General features: G+C 44.1%; 1 pseudogene across 1 annotated transcript; it reads right to left on the bottom strand.

Moving 5' to 3' along the window:
• Positions 1–4,828: 4,828 nt before the first annotated feature.
• Positions 4,829–14,786, bottom strand: LOC308175412 (piwi-like protein 1; annotated as a pseudogene). Its single transcript has 20 exons — positions 14,712–14,786; positions 13,994–14,096; positions 13,411–13,539; positions 13,035–13,249; positions 12,652–12,773; positions 11,922–12,002; positions 11,611–11,808; positions 11,265–11,373; positions 11,041–11,167; positions 10,821–10,938; positions 10,577–10,691; positions 10,165–10,352; positions 9,736–9,808; positions 9,431–9,631; positions 8,304–8,407; positions 8,133–8,203; positions 7,814–7,967; positions 5,687–5,812; positions 5,429–5,576; positions 4,829–4,945 (listed from the first exon to the last, which is right to left on the bottom strand). The product of its transcript is annotated as a piwi-like protein 1 (transcript).
• Between the last annotated feature and the right edge of the window lie 3,579 nt (positions 14,787–18,365).

Consider the following 18,365-nt stretch of genomic DNA (forward strand, 5'->3'; position numbering starts at 1 on the left):
CTCTCTCTCTCTCTCTCTCTCTCTCTCTCTCTCTCTCTCTCTCACACACACACACACACAGGTAAACAGCTAATCGTTGGAAGAGTAATACCTCCACCTTGCTGATGATGACATCATCATTGATGGATGGGAGAGTTCAACAATGGCTGCCACGGGTGGAGAGACCTCCTCCACGGAGAGTTGTGATACCAGGGAAACGAAGCTCCTCCTTGATTCTTATTGATGAGCAATAATCCTCCTCTTTTGACAGAAAGGAGTGGAGTAGAGAAGGAGAGGAGAGGAGAGGAGATGAAGAGAGGAGGAACAAAATGCACTCTCTAACCTCTGTAAATGTGCTTCCGTGAGACTGTGTACAGGGGTTAAACACACACACACACACACACACACACACACACACACACACATACAGTCAGGTACACACTTATGGTACATTTAGCATACACGCACAAATATACTCACATACAAACAAAGTTACACACGCAAACACACATACCCATTTAACAAGGAAACACCAAGAACAGAACTCAAATCTTCGGTCTCAACATTTTGTATCATTTTTAATAATAGTTTAATAGCCTTTTTAGCCCTTTTTGCTCTTCTTACATTTGAAATGCTGATTAGCTGTTGAAGGCCCTCTTGATAATGTTGAATGTAGTCGTCTTAACCAGGGAATCCTTGGGGTCGAGCTCTCGTCATCACATGGACATTGACAGAGTGAGACATAGTCCTGATTTTAAACAGGCATAGCATGAATTCTACTTTTAACTATTTGACTGCATCAGATTCGTTTTTGATGTGTAGGGGCCTTGTAAATGTTTGTATATATGTTAAAAGATTTATTATAGCTCTTAGTTTTGTACAGAGATGGAATCTGACAGGTTTGGAGTTTGGTGAGAGTTTGCAGTGCCTCTGATGTACTTGACTTTAACCTGTTACTTCCTCTGAATCCTCCGGTATGTTCTGCAAGCTGTATAGTTACCCCCTAGATACTGGAGAGTGAACTGATCCTAGATCTGGGTTTAAGGGTAACTTTTACCTTGGGCCTGTCCCTCATCTCAAACAGTGATCTTGCCTTCACTCCCCACCCTATAATGATCATGGTGACAGGGTTGTCTAACTACTACCTTAGGCTCGAGTCTTTCATCGCACTATGGTCAGAAAGCCTAGGCAGGCGTGCAGTAGTGAGGGGTGGGCCTGCTTGCCACACTCCCAGCAGATCAGGACCACCAACAAAAAACACTCCATCGTTCCCACAGATCCCCCATGTCGCTTCCCACAACCAAATAACAATTCCATGAAAAATAAAACCACGTAGACAGTGTCCATTTCAAAAGTCTATAGCTTGCTGGCAATGTTAACTAAGTTGATTGGCTAACACTGAGGAATTTGCTCTTTTCAAGAGTTAGGAGAAAGGGAGGGGAGTTGTTGTTCTCAGAATATCACTTCTGCTCAAAGCCAATCAGAATGGGACCTCTGCTCAAAGCCAATCAGAATGGGACCTCTAGCAACCAGCTTCTATTCAAACCCAATCGGCTACCTCCAAACGAGGTGTGAAAACCATGTGATTTGGAGGTTATGGCTCTGCGATATTATCTTGCGACACACTCAGGCAAAATCGTAACATGCCATTTCCATTTCTGAAAGAACAGACGTTTCACACACTCCACTGAAGATACTATTGCAGGGTTAACAGACAGAATTTGCAGACTCAACTGTATTGACAAACTATTTTGACCCAAAGAAATAAAGCATTAGCAAGCACTGCTGACTTTATTAAGAGAGTTTGTTTAACATTATTGCCATGTTAGTTTAGGACCTGTTCAACTTTGACCTTATACAGGACCACATCACATTTCATTTGAATCATTCGAATCCACAGTAATCCTTTGAGGTACTAGGGACACAATTATTTCAAATGCCTAGTCTTATAATCATGTGCACAAAACACATATAATCATGGGTGTCAAACAAACAAAGGCACACACACCATGCACACACACACACACACACACACACACACACACACACACACACACACACAAAGACATAACACATATACTCAAACACACACACACACACACACACACACACACACACACACACAAGCACAACAAACTCCAAAGAGAGCTGCCAGATGCATTCTCTCTAGGTGCTCTGAGATCTCTCTGTATCTCCATGTGAGAGCTGTATTCTCTGTACTGTTCATAAAAGGAATAGAATATTATCACTATAGTATTATATTATAGTCTTAATAGATTTGGCACATGTTGGTAACATAGAACTATGCTCTCAAAATAGCAGAATATTGGATTTAGGCTATTTTGTATAACTGAAGACAGTTTTGAGAGCAGTTTTTGAGAGCATGGAACAGTATATCATTTCTGAAAAACTGTATATTCAGTCTTTGAACGAATCATGACTGACCATCTTATTTTCATTCCTTCAAACTGCATTTTCAAGTGTTTTTATTCCTGTTTTTAGTTATTTAAATGGCTTTAAAGTAGTGGCAGACATGGCTGCTTCACTGTGGGAGCACAGTTGGGGTTTTGCAGTTTACATCAGCATTGTTATTGTTATTGAGTATCATCAATTATCATTTCACATTTTGTATGTTGCTGTTTTTGCAGTTCAGAACCTAAGTGTCTGGATTTTATCATATTTATTGGTTGAACATTTACATGTTTTAAATTTGACCTGTGTTATCATTATGTTATATTGTAAACTGAAGTGTTGCTGAAAGGAAGGAAAAAACATTCATCTCCTATACATTGTAGATTGTATTTATTATGATATTTCATTTTTCTGTATGATATTTTTATTCTTGATTAAAGGAGCAGTGTATTTTGGCAGTGTTGTTTCTTTTGACTCAAAACTCAATGTTGATATTAAAATGAGGGTGCTTTGATTTGCAATCAGAAAGCTCAGCACTGAAATCCACTTTGTGTGATAAAAATAACTCTACTATAATAAGTCTGATGTTGGTCCGCAAGTCGGCATCGGTACGGAAATACGAATCACAACACAAACTCGCTAGTCAAGCCAAAATGCTGCAACAAAATGGATTGGGTGAGTAATCCCCACTGCTACCTAGTTAACTATAACACTACTTTACATTGTTAGCAGACTCACAAAACAAGCTGTGTTAGTTGACTAGCGATGTGTCATTGATCTTCAACAACCCGGAAATGTATTCACATTTTCGAAAGAAAGGTCTGATCATTAAATCGGATCTCGACCTGAGGACCAAATGATCAGACTGTGTCACATATAACTACTCTCCTGTTGTCAGCTCTGTTCACTTTGATCAGCTTCAGGCATAATGAACCCATTGGCACCCGCTAAAGGTAGATACCGTTGTACTTTACTTATCTCCTTATGCTGTCTCTTAACTACTAATTAACACCAACCACAGCTAATTCCACAAAATGCGCACACAGGTTGGTATCCATCACATGTTTCTTCTGAGTTCACTGTTTATATTCAGGGGTGCAAACTGGTGATGGCCCAAAAAGGTGACACTTTTTGAGCACTAGCGGTGGTAGATGGATAGCGCTAGCACTGATGGTGGTCTCACCGGCGGTCCTAACCTTAACACCCACATAATTATGTTGAAAACAGGTTGTTTACTGTGACTGTGTCCTCCACACTGTCTAGAATTGTACCTAGCTGCATGAAGCTAAAAGTTATTTCAACAGCAGCGTTTAGCAGACAGGAAGATTAGTTAGAAGAATAGTCATCATGTGACTTGGATGAGACGTAGACCCCCCCCCCCCCCCCCCCACCAAATATATTTTTTGCAAATCTACACGATTCACGTGGATGACCTATTTTGAAGTAAAAACTGCTAATTTAGCAGAAATGTGACAAGTTCGCCCCCCTGCATATATGAGGTCACCACCACAATGACTGTAAGGGCACTAATAAGTATTACATTATTTTTCTCTCCACCTCCTTCAAACCAACCTCATTTGCCTCCCGAGTCTTTTCACTCTCTCATTCAACAACAAACGAAAAATAAACAAGGACACAATCTTCACAAACTGTTACCCTTTTTATTGTAGTCCTCAAATAAACTGTAACGATAAAAACAACAAGGTGGTAACCATAATAATATTTAAAATTGTAAAAGAACAAAAACATTAGACTGTAAGAAATTAAATTAGATTGCCATCTTCGATGCCGTCCCATGTGTCAAAACGTGTGTGGAGCTATTGCATGTCCTTATTTGGGCGAAAAGAGAGAGGGCAGAGGGCCTCTGGGAACAAATTTGTGGATGGGGCATGGCCAAATGGGGGAGAGCCAATCACAGGCTAGTGTTAGGTCACCTGAATGCACAGATGCAGAGGGGGACAGAGAAACCAATCAGGCTTGGCATTATTCTGCTTAAGCATCAACACTTCATAGTTAATAACAGTCTCTCTGGTGAAGTATAGAGCAGCCTGCAGTAGAGATGCACATCAGTAAGCCCTGCTGCGTGCACGTACACACACACACACACACACACACACACACACACACACACACACACACACACACACACACACACACTCACGTAAGAACATAGAAATTGAAAGGGAAGAACAGACATGGTTCTAAATTCCACATAGTTTTTAAACATGGACCCACCAACATCAACATGAAACATAGTCTAACAAATATAACCCATTGGATTCTTGAGTCATAACATTGTTAACTAAAGCAACAACCAGTCAAACACTCCAAACCTCAGCCACACATACGACGAGTCCTCATCTCCATACTCTAGGATCTAGAACTCTGCTATGAATAACAAATGTCCGCTCTACCCAATGTAGTAGCTGCTCCCCTCTCACAGGTAGTAGAGGAAGTCATCCAGCTTCATGTTGGGCTCTCTGTGGATGCTCTGTCCCACCAGGAAAGCAAGCTTGTGGGCATACTGGCAGGGTGCAGGCACTCGGATGATCCCCTGAAATAATTGGGGGAGACAAAATCAACGACAATTTATGCATCAAAAAACAACTTGCATGCCTGAAATGGGAAAACCATATGTAAATACAGTATGTTTGATTTCATAACCAATATGGATACGTATCAGTAGGTTTAAGATGTGTTTCAATGTGAACTACACCCTGTTCATGCCTGCATTTGAATTACTGACCAAGAGAATAGTTTAAGCAGACTTTTACCCTGTCATTTTGTGCATTTATTGTTTTCATTATTCTAAAGTAGACATATCCACACACAAAGAATCATGTTATAAAACAATCTCTGAGTAAATATATCTCGCTTTGAATGCCCTGATGTTCCAAACTCCCAAGATCCCCCCCTCTCTCCCCGTCACAACAGACCTCACACGTTTTGATAGCTATGATGCAGCTGCACACGAAATAATGAAAGTTCGGGTAAACCTCCCCTTTAAAACTACTACTGGAAAGACAACCCAGCATACCTGCCAGTTGAAGTACATGTGGCAGAGTTTGTAGGTCAGTTTCTGCATGTGGTCAGGCTTCAGTCCACTGCTGTCATACACCACATTGTAGTGGGTTGGGGAGACGCTTCCCTGTCTAACAGCTTGGCTGACAATGAAGAAGTCGTACCTGAAAATGGGAAATTGCAACTGTAGCCACCGTTTTAAGACTGGATAAAGCAGACATAGCACATCTCTGAAAAAACAACATATTTTCTGAATTGCGTATTGAATCGATACCATTCTGGGCGGGTGACCTCAGTGTCGATGACTGTTCCAGGGGGTGGGTTGGCCATCTTGCCGCCAACTTGGGCAAAGAACCTGGAACTGATCCGCTTCTTCACAACCACCACTGTGAGTTTGGGTCTAGGAGGGGAAGAGAGAAAATACGATCAGAATGATTGGTGATTGAATGTGTTAAAGGGAACCCTGGTTATTAAGACACAGTGTTTCCTCTATATGCATTGATTCGTGGCGGGCCGCCACAAATACATTTTCTACGCCACTAATTGATTCAGGCTGCGCAACGAGAAAGGCAGCGAGGAATTATTATTTATTTTTTTTTTAAAAAAAATCAGATTTTATCCCTTTTTCACCCAATTTGGTAGCCAATTGAACCCAACCTAGCATCCAATTATCCCCTGCCTATTGCGAAGGATCCGCCGCACGACCCCGTGGCCGGCAGTCCCAGAAGAGGCCGCCAGGCAGACTAGCTGACTGGCTCCTCGAGCCCAGCACCTGTTATTCCGGCACCCCGGGGGCGCTGTTGCGCGACGGATCCTTGTCCGGAACTACTCCTATACCGCCCTCGGGAACGGCCGCCCAATATGCCGCTCCCCGTGTGTGCCCCAGCCATATCCGGATCTGGCGAGCTGGGATACGATCCCAGTCCCCGGTGGGCAGCTTGCACTAGTGGCCAGTGCTTAGACCGCTACACCACCGCGGGGCTGCAGCGAGGAATTATGATCGGAGAATAGAAAAAGAAAAAGCAGATTTAAGCTAGATTTAGGCCGCTTTCAGACCTACATTTCGTTCCGATTTCGTTCCGATGTTGCAATTAACCCCGTCGGCAACGCGCTTGCAAAGCAATTTTGTGATTGGTCAGAATTTAGCGGATTTCAGGAAATCCCTCTCCTCTCCCTTCGCCCGTCGCCGGTCCCTTTAATCCCGTATCCTAATCGAAAATGCAACATCAGCGACGACTGTGGGTTATTGCATTTACTGCTGTTCTCTGGTTCATGTGCTTATACCAGTGCTCAGTATACAAGTATTTTAAATGAACATTCGTAATGTAGTCTCTGATGTTCATGGTCAACTAAATCAGGCTATTTTGTGAAACAAATAATGTTCCCGCAAATGGGTTAACCGAGCAGCCTCGCACCTAACGCTAGCATCGAACTATTCATAGCATAAACGTTGGTAAATGTCATAAACGACACAGTATTGGCAGGGGAAAAGAAGGGGAGTCGAATTTTTATTGACAACGGATGCTGGAAAAACATGCAGCTAAAATTCAGGGAACATTTGGACAATAAGAGACACAAGGTGTGGTCGCATGGTCTAATTACAGGGCAATATGCGCGGGGCAACAATTATCTATAGCCTCTAAAATCACCACGAACAGAACGGCAGAGGTACGGGTAAGCAGGGCTCATGTCGGTGTCATCAAAGGTAAAAGTTGGTTTTCTTTAACTCAGCTGATAGCATTACCTTGCTGTTGGTTGTTTACCGAATGCTCCATCTGACTGTCACACTGTGATTTTACTTGTGTAAACAGTTAATGAGTAACGTTAGACGGTTTTGTGCGTGTACTCTCATGTAGGCTTGCAATACTTTGTATTGATGAGCTGATCTTTCATTGTGACTGTAAGTCGCAAGTTTATATTCTACGGATGTTGTTCAGTGCTGTATGCGCGTTCCCGGTTCCCTGTGTACTTCATATTCGATGAGCTGATGATCTTTCTCTGTGTGTGTGTGTGTGTGTGTCTTGGGCGTATCTGTCAGTCACATGTATATGTTCAGTGCTGTATGCGCGTTCCGCATGTTCTGCTGCAGCTGTAGGATATCTTGGTATTTGATCACCTTCTATATAAAAATCACTGTTTTTTTTATGTTGCCACCCTTTAGTTTTTGGTGAAATTACGTCTTTGTTTTGAGCGCCAGTGCGCGTTTCATGTGCGTGCAATTATTATTTTTTTACCACTCCGCCACTAATGTGAAAAATCCTAGAGGAAACACTGAAGATATGTAGGCCTTAATACGCTCTAATTGCCATCTCGTACTAAAATATGTTGGTAGAAAGACATGAAAAATTTTGATTATGTTAGAAATCCTCAATTAAGGTGTAGGTCCTTAAGGTCCTCTTACGTGTAGTCCTTTCCCATGGTGCTGATTGAGTCCAGGATCTGTGGCACTTCGTAGTTGACCACACTCTGCAGCATCCCGTCCCCCACTCCGTCTCTGTAGATAATGATGCGTGAGGGCAGGCACTGGTTGTGCTTCAGCCAGGCCTTCAGTGCACCTGGGAAAGAGAGCCTGCACTTAGGATACTAGGGATCATTCTCATGCTTCTCTGAGGGATTATGTTGAAAAGAAGACTTGGAAGACATTGTTACAATGTGGCAGTCAGTGGTCAATTTTGATATGGTATCTTATTTGAAATGCTTTGTTGTTTCATTGAACTTGCCTTGCAGAGCCACTTTCAAGCCATCCATGATCTCCTGACCACGGCTCTGAACCACACACTTGGAGAACCACCTGGAAAACAAGAGGAATCAGTTGGTACTGGCTACCAACATTGGTGGTAAAGAGCACATTCATAACCCAAGGCCATGCTTCTCCATGCTCATCCACATACCTGGACATGCCCTTGTTGAGACTGGCCACCAGAGCTCCAATGGACCTATTCCCTGCAGCTATGTCGTGGTAGCAGTCAATGCCCACGATCATCAGCTGCTGGAGCTGTGAAACAGAGGCAGGTGAAGTTACACCTTACAAAGTTTGGTTTAGCACATGCTTCTATTGAGATACATGGGGTGGAACATAAGATTGTGGATGGAGATCACATAGGTGTGAAATGTGTGGTTGTAGAAATAGAACACGCTGTAGAAATTGTACCTGCACCCATGTGAGGTAGTCAGTCAGATAAATGTTATCCACATTAAAAAGGGAAAGTTTATCCAAAATTCATGTTCATGTGTATTTCTGGTCAATCCATAATGCATACCGTGTCAAACTATCATCATTTCAAAACATAGCTATCAAAACTCAAAGTCTATGTTTACTTCCTAAAAAAGCCCCAGAGTTAATATAATCTGGAATCGGGAATCTTGAGCAATTTGGAACATCAGGACTGATGACGGCATTCAAAGCGAGATATCTTGACCGTTTATATATATACTATATATCTTTTTTATATTTTTTTTTGAAATTTGTTTTTCTGATTTTATCCCCTTTTTCACCCAATTTGGTATCCAATTGAACCCAACCTAGCATCCAATTATCCCCTGCCTATTGCGTAGGATCCGCCGCACGACCCCGTGGCCGGCAGTCCCAGAGGAGATCGCCAGGCAGACTAGCTGACTGGCTCCTCGAGCCCAGCACCGTTATTCCGGCACCCCGGGGGCGCTGTTGCGCGACGGATCCTTGCCCGGAAATATTCCTATACCGCCCTCGGGAGCGGCCGCTCAATATGCCGCTCCCTGTGTGTGCCCCGGCCATATCCGGGTCTGGCGAGCTGGGATTCGATCCCAGTCCCCGGTGGGCAGCTTGCACTAGTGGCTAGTGCTTAGACCGCTACACCACCGCGGGGCACATCTTCATCGTTTTTAATGTGTCTATTGAATAATGAAAACAACAAATAATAAAATTCCACTTTAAACTTATCATGAGCATTGGTCTGTATGTGCACAGCCGTTTTTTTATATACTGGGCCCCAACAACATTTGTGACTTTGGGTTTATTTCAATTCACTGTGCGACTTACTGGGATCTCCACACTCCAGAGCTCTCCTCCCATCTTGCAGTTCATCTGCAGGGCAATCTTGGTGGCCACAGTCATGACGACCTGTTGGCGGGAAAGGGTGCGAGCCAACACACACTGGCTGGGGGTGGGACAGTCCACACACAGGTACTTCTTCACACTGTCATACTTATCCTTCCTGTTGCTGGGGAGGATCACCACCACCTGAGGAGGTAACACACATGCTTTAGTCCTCATTCAACACCTAGAGGTGGTTACCTGGACACAGATTAAGACGATTGCTAGACATGTTATGCTCAGAGACTAACCATCTGGGTGGTCTCTGTAACGTTGTGCTGCAGAGCCCTGAGCAGAGACTCCTGGCGGTCCTCGTACTCCACCCTGTACACAGACCAAAACTGTCAAAGCACTGAGACATCTAACCAATGGGACTTCCACTGATGATACCATGTTCATTTGGAGATAACACCCAAGTATGATTGGCAAAGAATACTCAAGGCTTTGTAAAACACCTGTGGTACAATACTGCAGCTTAAAGTGCTCATTAACTCAAGCTTGGAACCTTAATTCTAGCTGTGCCCATTCACAGCTGGACTCACCGTTGTAATTAACTTAGGTATCATATGTTGCTCCCTGCCACTAGGTGGTGCTATAGCACTGTGTGTGTGTGTGTGTGTGTGTGTGTGTGTGTGTGTGTGCCTCCTTCCAGTCTCATCCAACCCAGAGTGAGAACTCACATAACAGGCCTCTGCATGCGGATGCCCATGGGTGGGGACACCTTATTTAAGCCGTCCAGGAGGGCGTGGGCTACGTCAGCGTTGCGGTGGGTAAAGAACATGATCCAGTTGTCCAGTGGCCGGCTGCTGATCAGGGGGATCCCCCTCATTTCTTTGGACCAGTCTGCTGCCCAAGCGTTGTAGTCGTACTGGGAGACAGAAGAAAAAGAAAAAAAAAGGTTTTTGAGTTTGTTGCAATCACAGATTATGACAGGCATATACATGCAAATACATGACCAGCAAACATTCTTGTTTGGAGCTAGATCAGTACATGTTGCAGTAAAACAGAAATGTTTAGCAAGAGCTTCAAACTGCAGGTAACAAGTACTGTAATAAGCCACACTGGGGACATCATTTCTGATGTATTCAATACCGATCTGGATCCTTGGATAATCCTCTCAGTAGGGAGGACTCTGCCTGTGAGGTTCAGGAGTTTGTTGTCAAAGTTGAGCCCCCAGGTATTAATTTCAGCCTCAGCCTCAGGGTTCCTGCAAGGTGGTCAGTTTTGCAATCAACGTTGTGATATCAATATTGTAACCACTTAAAGCTGGGGTGTAGAGTCAACATTACATCAGTGTAAGGCTGCTCATAGTCAAACCATATAGAGTGTGACGAACTTGTGGATGTTATTGACAAAGCGATTGAGACGCTGCTCCCTCTGCTCTGGGTTCAGTCTGGTGTGGGTGGCCAGGTCCTTCATGATGTTGAAGTCACTGCGCATCTTGTCCGTCAGGCCTATTAAAAAAAGTAAAAAAAGTAGCAGTGTATATAATACTAAAATAAATACTGTCCATAAGTAGTGTTTGTGAGGTTTCTCTAGTGTCAAGTCAGTGGTACCTGTAAGGTAGCAGAACTCAGGGATGAGCATGGCTGGGCCAGGGGGCGGCCCCCCAGAAGGGCCCATCTTCTTCACATGGCTTACCAGAAGGGCCTGCCGGTTGTCGGTGATGTCCAGACTATATTGCTGAATGAAAGTGTTAAATCATAATGAGTTCAGTGGTTACTGTGACACATGGTCAGTGATATGGTCTGATAGTTTAAGTTTATGAGACAACACCTACAGTTTTGTAGTATTCTTTGAAGGAGATGTCAGAGTCCCCTCTCTTGAATGTGTTAGTAGGAGTGTGGTCCCATGCGATATCATCAATCCTGTAGGTCTTGTTATTGTACCTGAGAGAAAAAATTCCCATAGACAGTTGGTTGTTATAAATGTGAATGTTTCTTTGCAACAATGTAAAAGTGGTTATTATAAGGTTGAATAAACATTGTTATTTTTTAAAAAATAAATATGAATATGCACAAATCTAAGTAGAGCTTAGTGCTTAGTACCTACTCTGCATTACTGTAAAGCGTTACCGTAGAGAAACAACAGTTGTATCTCTGCGTTCATCTAGTGGTGGGTCTTACTTGGTGAGGACAATTTGGCCCACCAGCTCCTTGGTGCAGGCCTCCATGAAGCGCTGGTCCCCACACTGCTGCTTGAGATTGCCCATGAAAGCGAGCACTGTTTCACTGCGCAGCACCTTGTGGCTCACATCCATACTCAGCATGATGCCCGACTCATACTGCAGGATGGTGGTGGTGAAGCCAGGCCAGATGGTCAGTCTGAAGAGCACATGCATACAACATGCCACACAATGAAGGACACAACAACATCTTTATTCTGTCTCTTTTGTCTTTATGGGTAAAACCACTGCCGAGACAGGTAAGGCACAGACCTGTGCTGTGGGATATTGAGTGGTTCATTTGGGTCGTAGTAATGGCGTCAAATTTGTTGCATGTTTAGTATCCGCAGCACCCTAGAACAAACAGAGAAAAACATTTTTACAGACAATGACGGAATAGAGACCGACAGAGAATGAATGAATGAATGAATGAATGAATGGTCTTTATTGTCATTGATATAGTACAGGTACCAAACAACGAAATGTGGGAGGGGGGGCTCCCCTGGTGCTAGGAAAAAAACTAAAAACAAGAAGGGAAAAGAGCTGGTTTACATAAATAAAGGCTATGTACACTATCCACTATACTATACTATACAAATTAAAACACTGTGCTGTACTCTATGCTATGCTATACCTATTCTAACATTTCCTATCTCTGAACCTTATGTACCCGAGGGTTGTCATATTGCACATAGTGTTATTGCACATTCATTTAAAGTGTCGCAGTTTGCAGGTTTGAAATGTTCACAGTTGTGTTTCAGTATTGCACTTGATTTCAATCTAGTAGCTGCCATCAAATTGTCTAGATTGTCCAGGGCCTAGAACCTAGGTCTTTGCTGTGTTCAGGGCCTGAATGGCCCTGGGGTAGAAGCTGAGCTTCAGTCTGTTTGTCCTTGCGAACATGGTCCTGAACCGCCTGTCCGAGGGCAGCCGAGCAAAGAAACGTGAGTTTGTGTCTTATTATAGGTCAACACAACCATAACCTTTCACTGGGTGCTCTGACCTTCTGAAGATGATGTTGTAGAACTGCAGGCACACTGGAGAGGTGGGTGGCAGCTCATTGGTCAGAGTGATCGTGATCTGGACATCCTCTCCATGGTTGGTCCGAGACTGAAGTACAGTTTCCTACAAAATACAATGGAAGCTCTGTGTCAAGGTTTCTCAATGAATTACAATTAGAACATGCTTCTCAAAACAGCATGTGGGAGCTGATCCATCAGCTTTAGATCATACTGTAGTTAGTATGTTTTTCACTCTTGCTCCAACAATTAACAGTTAACTACTTTGACAAGTTCTTACATGCCGTTTGGTAAATTATGATCTTAGTCTATCACAAATCTGAGTGATAACGCCATCAGAAGAACCGAACCCTCTCGTGTACTGTACCCGGTTCTCAAGTCTGTGAGGCAGGAAGAGGAGGGCTCCATCAAAGGTGCGGGCTGAGCCTAGCGTCTCGTTATGATGATACAAGAGGGCAGAACGCAGGCGGCGGGACTCTATGGGGGGCTTGTAGTCCACATGGTACTGGTAAAGCACCCACTGAGGGCGGGAAAGGATGCGGAAGAAGTTGGCTTTCAGTTGAATAGGAGAGCCAGAGGACCCTGAAGAAATATCACAGATGACAGCATTATATTACAGAAAACAGAACAATGACATTCTTCTGCAATGGGTTTAATGAGGATTTCATACATGGATTTATCATGTTGTTCATTATTCTAAAACTACACTATAATTGTGACCATGTAATGGCTGGCTAACACACCAGTCTTGGATTCATTGACATGCTCCATGGCCTGCCTGGTGTTGATTCCTACATCATGGAAATCACCACGGCGTCCACCCCTCTCTCCGATCTTCACCTGTTGAAAGCCTGAAGATATCTTAAGAAGATCTGTGGAAACAAAGGGCAGAGAAATAATGCAGTTTCACTCACTCTCATTTCACATTAAACACATTGATTGAACACATTTCAAATGTAAAATGTTAGGCTTGACTACTGGTATAGGAGAGGAAGATTTAAAAGTAAAAGTGCACTTAAGGCTTGACAGGTAGACCATATGCGCAGAAAGACATGATTAATCAATGCTTGCAGTAACGTTTCTGTTCACTGTTTTCGTTCCCTCAACTCTCAAATCCACTCGCCATGAACAAACATTTGAACAAGTTACAGAAGCAACTGCGTTCCAGACAAACTCGACCTCCGACTCAATGGAACGCATCATACACTGAAAATTCACTGGTGCATATTGAACCGTGGATGGCGAACCATACAGTTCAATATAAACAGAGAACCGTTGCACCCCTAATATGCATTAGCTACTTTAAATGACCATAGAACACAGCACCTTCTGAGGACACAAGTCCTGGGGCAATTTTCTGTCTTCCACGACCCACAAGTTGACCCTCAGAAGTGGAGTGAACTGGCCGTGCTTCCTCCTGAGGGGGAGCCTTTGAGAAAAAACATTAAAATGTAATCAAAAATACTTTATTGAAAGCCCTTACCAGTTCATATAATAACTCATGTTTCATATCAACAACACTCCACAAAATTACTGTGAAAACTCATAAAGGTAAGTGAAGTAATCTTAACCACTCAATTAGCAGTGCAAGAGCATTCAAATACAGTCAGAACTGAATTAATGATATGCCTAAAAACTATTACAGTGACAGAATACAATAGTGACCTTATAAATTCAGCATTACATTTGTTGTCTTCTGGCAGAGATGCCATCATAGGATTATTTAGCCTGATCCATTCTCATCCTATTATATTTATATCGAGGATACACTACACAATTTATAAAAATCTTCATACCGGAAAACCTCTGACATTTTGTGATCACCCTTGCCCAAATGATTGTGTCTTGCTGTTGCTCTCTCCAAGATCAGGGGTTCTCACATCACACATTTTAATTTATACATTTACATAAGATTTGACCATCAAGACCCTACAGTAGCCTCAATTCATACAGCCATCTTGGTACAGCCATGCGTAACGGCGAAATCCTGGGCAGAATTAATTCCTTGGTAATTGATGTGTATAAGGATTCTTAATGAACTCACCGACAGCGCCCCTGGTGGCCCAGTCTCTTGACCGCGTGCACGACCCCTCGGTGTTGCTCTGGCTCGACCCGTCATGTTAGGGTTTGGGTTAACACTGGAACATACGTCAACATTGGGATTTGAAAATAAGGGATATCCCCCGCACGCCGCCCCCACCACCGTCCACAAACCATACCCCTTACATTTAGACAAGGGGACACAGTCAATCAACCACCTGCTTCAGTGCAACAAGAATTGGGTTAACTAGTTAAGTATGTATGTATCGAGGGATATCAACATCTAGTCCTACATAACAGATCTGATCATCTGGTGAACCAGTGACTGCTGTGAAAGTGCAGCTGGCAACAAGGGAAAGACCTTGCGACAGCATGGAAAGACAGCTGACAGGAGGGAATAGACCCCAACGGGGCCGCCATGGGCTAGCTACCCGTGGCGGCGGGATCCAGCACGAACAGTGTATGGGTCCCACCCAAACTTGGCTACGAAAAATTCTAAGAAGAAAATACCCCGGAGTCACGTGACCACTCGTTGACGATGCACACGTAGTCTTCTTGTCCGCTCAATTTGCCACATAATTGCACTAATACTTTACAATTTATCGAATAATATATTAGAAACAGCAATGACCACATCCCTTGCTATGGGAAGTCGCAAAAGAGAGGTTGAAAACTCTCCAACTAAGAAGAAATGTAAAGACACATCCATCTCTAAAGAAGACCTCGATGTCGCCATTGCTGACGGTATCAGGCTAGCGCTGCAAAAACAGCAATCCATCCTGAACGCAGCTATTACTTCGGCCATCAAAGATGCTGTGGATTCCATCCTAACCCCTCAGCTTTGCTCAATCAAAATCGACATCGAAAAGACCAACGAGTTTGTCCGAGGTATGAAAACGGATATCGAGCACCAAGCTAAGCTAGCCCAAAAGACCCAGAGCCGCATCGACTCCGTTCAGATGGCTGTGCGCGAGGACAGACATAGCATTGCTGAACTCCGAAAGCAGGTGGAACAACTCACAGAGAAAACAGCTGACATGGAAGATAGGGCTCGGCGAAATAATCTACGTCTGGTAGGCTTACCAGAGTCGTTGGAGGGCTCTGATGCTGCAGGTTACCTCAAAGCCAACCTGGTGAAGTGGATTCCCTCCTTGGCTGGCCGAGTCATCGAGATTGACCGTGCTCACCGCATATATAACGGCCGCGAGCAAAACAGCAATCGCCCCCGTACCCTCATCTTCCGTCTACTGAGATGGCAGGACAGGACCACCATCCTAAAGGAAACTAGGAAGATATATCCAGTGAAGCAAGACAAATCCACCCTCCTGTTCTTCCCAGACTACAGTGCCCCAACTACAACCAAGAGGAAGGGGTTCAACACGGTTATCAAGGATGCGCATGCCATGGGTCTGCAGCCTTTCCTAATCTACCCCGCTATTCTCAAAATGGAGCACGATGGCAATAAGATGTCCTTCGACTGTCCGTCCAGAGCAGAGGACTTCATCCGATCCTTGAAGTCACCACTTCAGCCACACCAATCCGAATCCTACGCCGGTGCTGTGCGGCGCGACCCAACAACGAAGCTGTCTACAGGACCCGTGCGACCCACACCTGCCAGGCGGCCCGGCCGAGAGGACTCTACCGCTGTCAATGATCCGGTGATCGAGGATGGTGACGGGATGGAACTGACCACCTAATCAGCCACGACATTGCCATGGGGACTGCTTTAGATTTCAACGATAGAAATGACTATTTTACTTTATTTTCCCCCAGGATATGCAATTGCTTATGGATGTTTACTTTGACTAACGCTGGGTCTAACGAGGTATGGTTGTTATGTTCCCCTATCTCAAACTATCATTTTTCACCATTATGATGGCCTGCTGATATCCCGTTATTTTCATTATTTAATGCCATGTCTAGGCTACCTTTTTTTGAGGGGATGATATGATTCTTTAAGTTCGATAAAGACTCATTGTTATAACTAGCAGGTGGTGTATTGAGCCGATTTGTGGGCTACAGCCACCGCTGGACTGGCCATACAATCTTTCTGCCCGCTGGCAGATGGGCCGCGCTAGTTTTGGGCCGGTCGGGCCGCCTTGGCCCCCCCCCCCCCCAAAAAAAAAAAAAAAAAAGCGCGGCCCAAAATAGCGCGGCATCAACTAGCGCTGAATCAAGCGGCGGCCCCCGTTTATACTAACACATGGGCTGGCCCAATCACACACCTGCTGTCCATCGGCCCCCTCCCCCACTCTGATCCCTCGGCCGACAACCCAAGTACAGTGTCATGTCCGTAGATAAGATAGTGAAAGGGGGTGCCCAGAAAATTAGGGAGCAAAAAAGTAAGAAGCTAGCAGAGGATGCCTCAAAATGTCAGAAACTGACAGATATGTTCTCTGCATCGACTGTGGGGGCTAGGCCTACTACAGCTGCGGCTGCCACAGCAAAATCTTTACCGCTAACTAACTAACTAACTAAATCTACACTAGCCTAGTTCAGAACTAATGAATGCTTTTTATTGCATGGAGAAATAAAACTCATGCAGTCTGCAACCCAATAATGTTGTCTTGCAACCTTCCATTTGAAATGACTGGGCTTCTGGTGTAACATAATGCAATCATGCAGCCTGTGTGTACATGTAAATGAGAACTTTGCTGATTTTGACAACCAGTTAGTTTACTTCTCTGTCCATGTCTTGTTGAACCAGGTTGAGCTGGAGAGAGAAAAAGATGAAACAGAGGAAACAGAGTGCCACGTTCAGGACTTCAATTACTTTGCCTGTCCTGAGCCTTCCATGCTAGATCACTTTTTAGATTACCACCCTCAGCAGAGAACCAAAAATACAGCGGCACAAAAGTATTTCACATGTGCAGATGGCACCAGTAGGAAGTGGCTCACATATTGCGAAGAACAGCATACATTGTTTTGTTTTGTCTGTATGGCATTTGGCAATAGCACTGACCCCAGAAAATGTATTACTGGAATGACAGGATGGAGACGTGCGCAACATAATGTGGAGGAGCATGAAAAGAGTGCTACACACCGAAAGTGTGCTGAAGCCTATTTTCTAAGAAGTAGAAAAGGAGATATCCAGAGCAAGTTTGCTGGCAGTCAGATGTCTGCTCATAGGCAGCAAGTAAGAAAGAAACGCCAGGTTTTGGAGTGTGTTGTGGATGTGGTGAAGGTGATAGGCAAGAGGGGCTTGAGCTACATAGGGGGTTTTACAAATGGTATATTCAACAGACTGCCAGCATGTTGATCGGCGGTGTCGGACCGATTGTGTTGGGCCGGTCTGAGCCACATGGCAGGGCCTAATTTTTGGCCCAGTCCAGCCCTGGCTACAGCGTTGCAATAGACTGAGTCACGTCTCAGAGAATGTTTATGTTTTGGCAAGCCTGTAGGTTACCTTCGCGGTTTGCTAACTTTTTTGTACATTGTATTTTTCTCTTAATTTGTTTTTCTCCCTCCCCCTCCCAACGGACAAGTCGTGTAACGGATTGGACTTTTACTGTACGGATAGAAATACTAAGTAGTCATGACCAGAACTTTCATTTCATTCAGATATTCTGTATTTGCTCATTAGAATCCCATGGCGTCTGACCTAACTGTTATGTGTTGGAATGTGAACGGGCTTAACTCGGCTATAAAGAGAACGCGG

This window comes from Nansenia antarctica (genome assembly GCF_963989245.1).
Source record: "Nansenia antarctica genome assembly, contig: SCAFFOLD_236, whole genome shotgun sequence".
Classification (NCBI taxonomy): Eukaryota; Metazoa; Chordata; class Actinopteri; order Argentiniformes; family Microstomatidae; genus Nansenia; species Nansenia antarctica.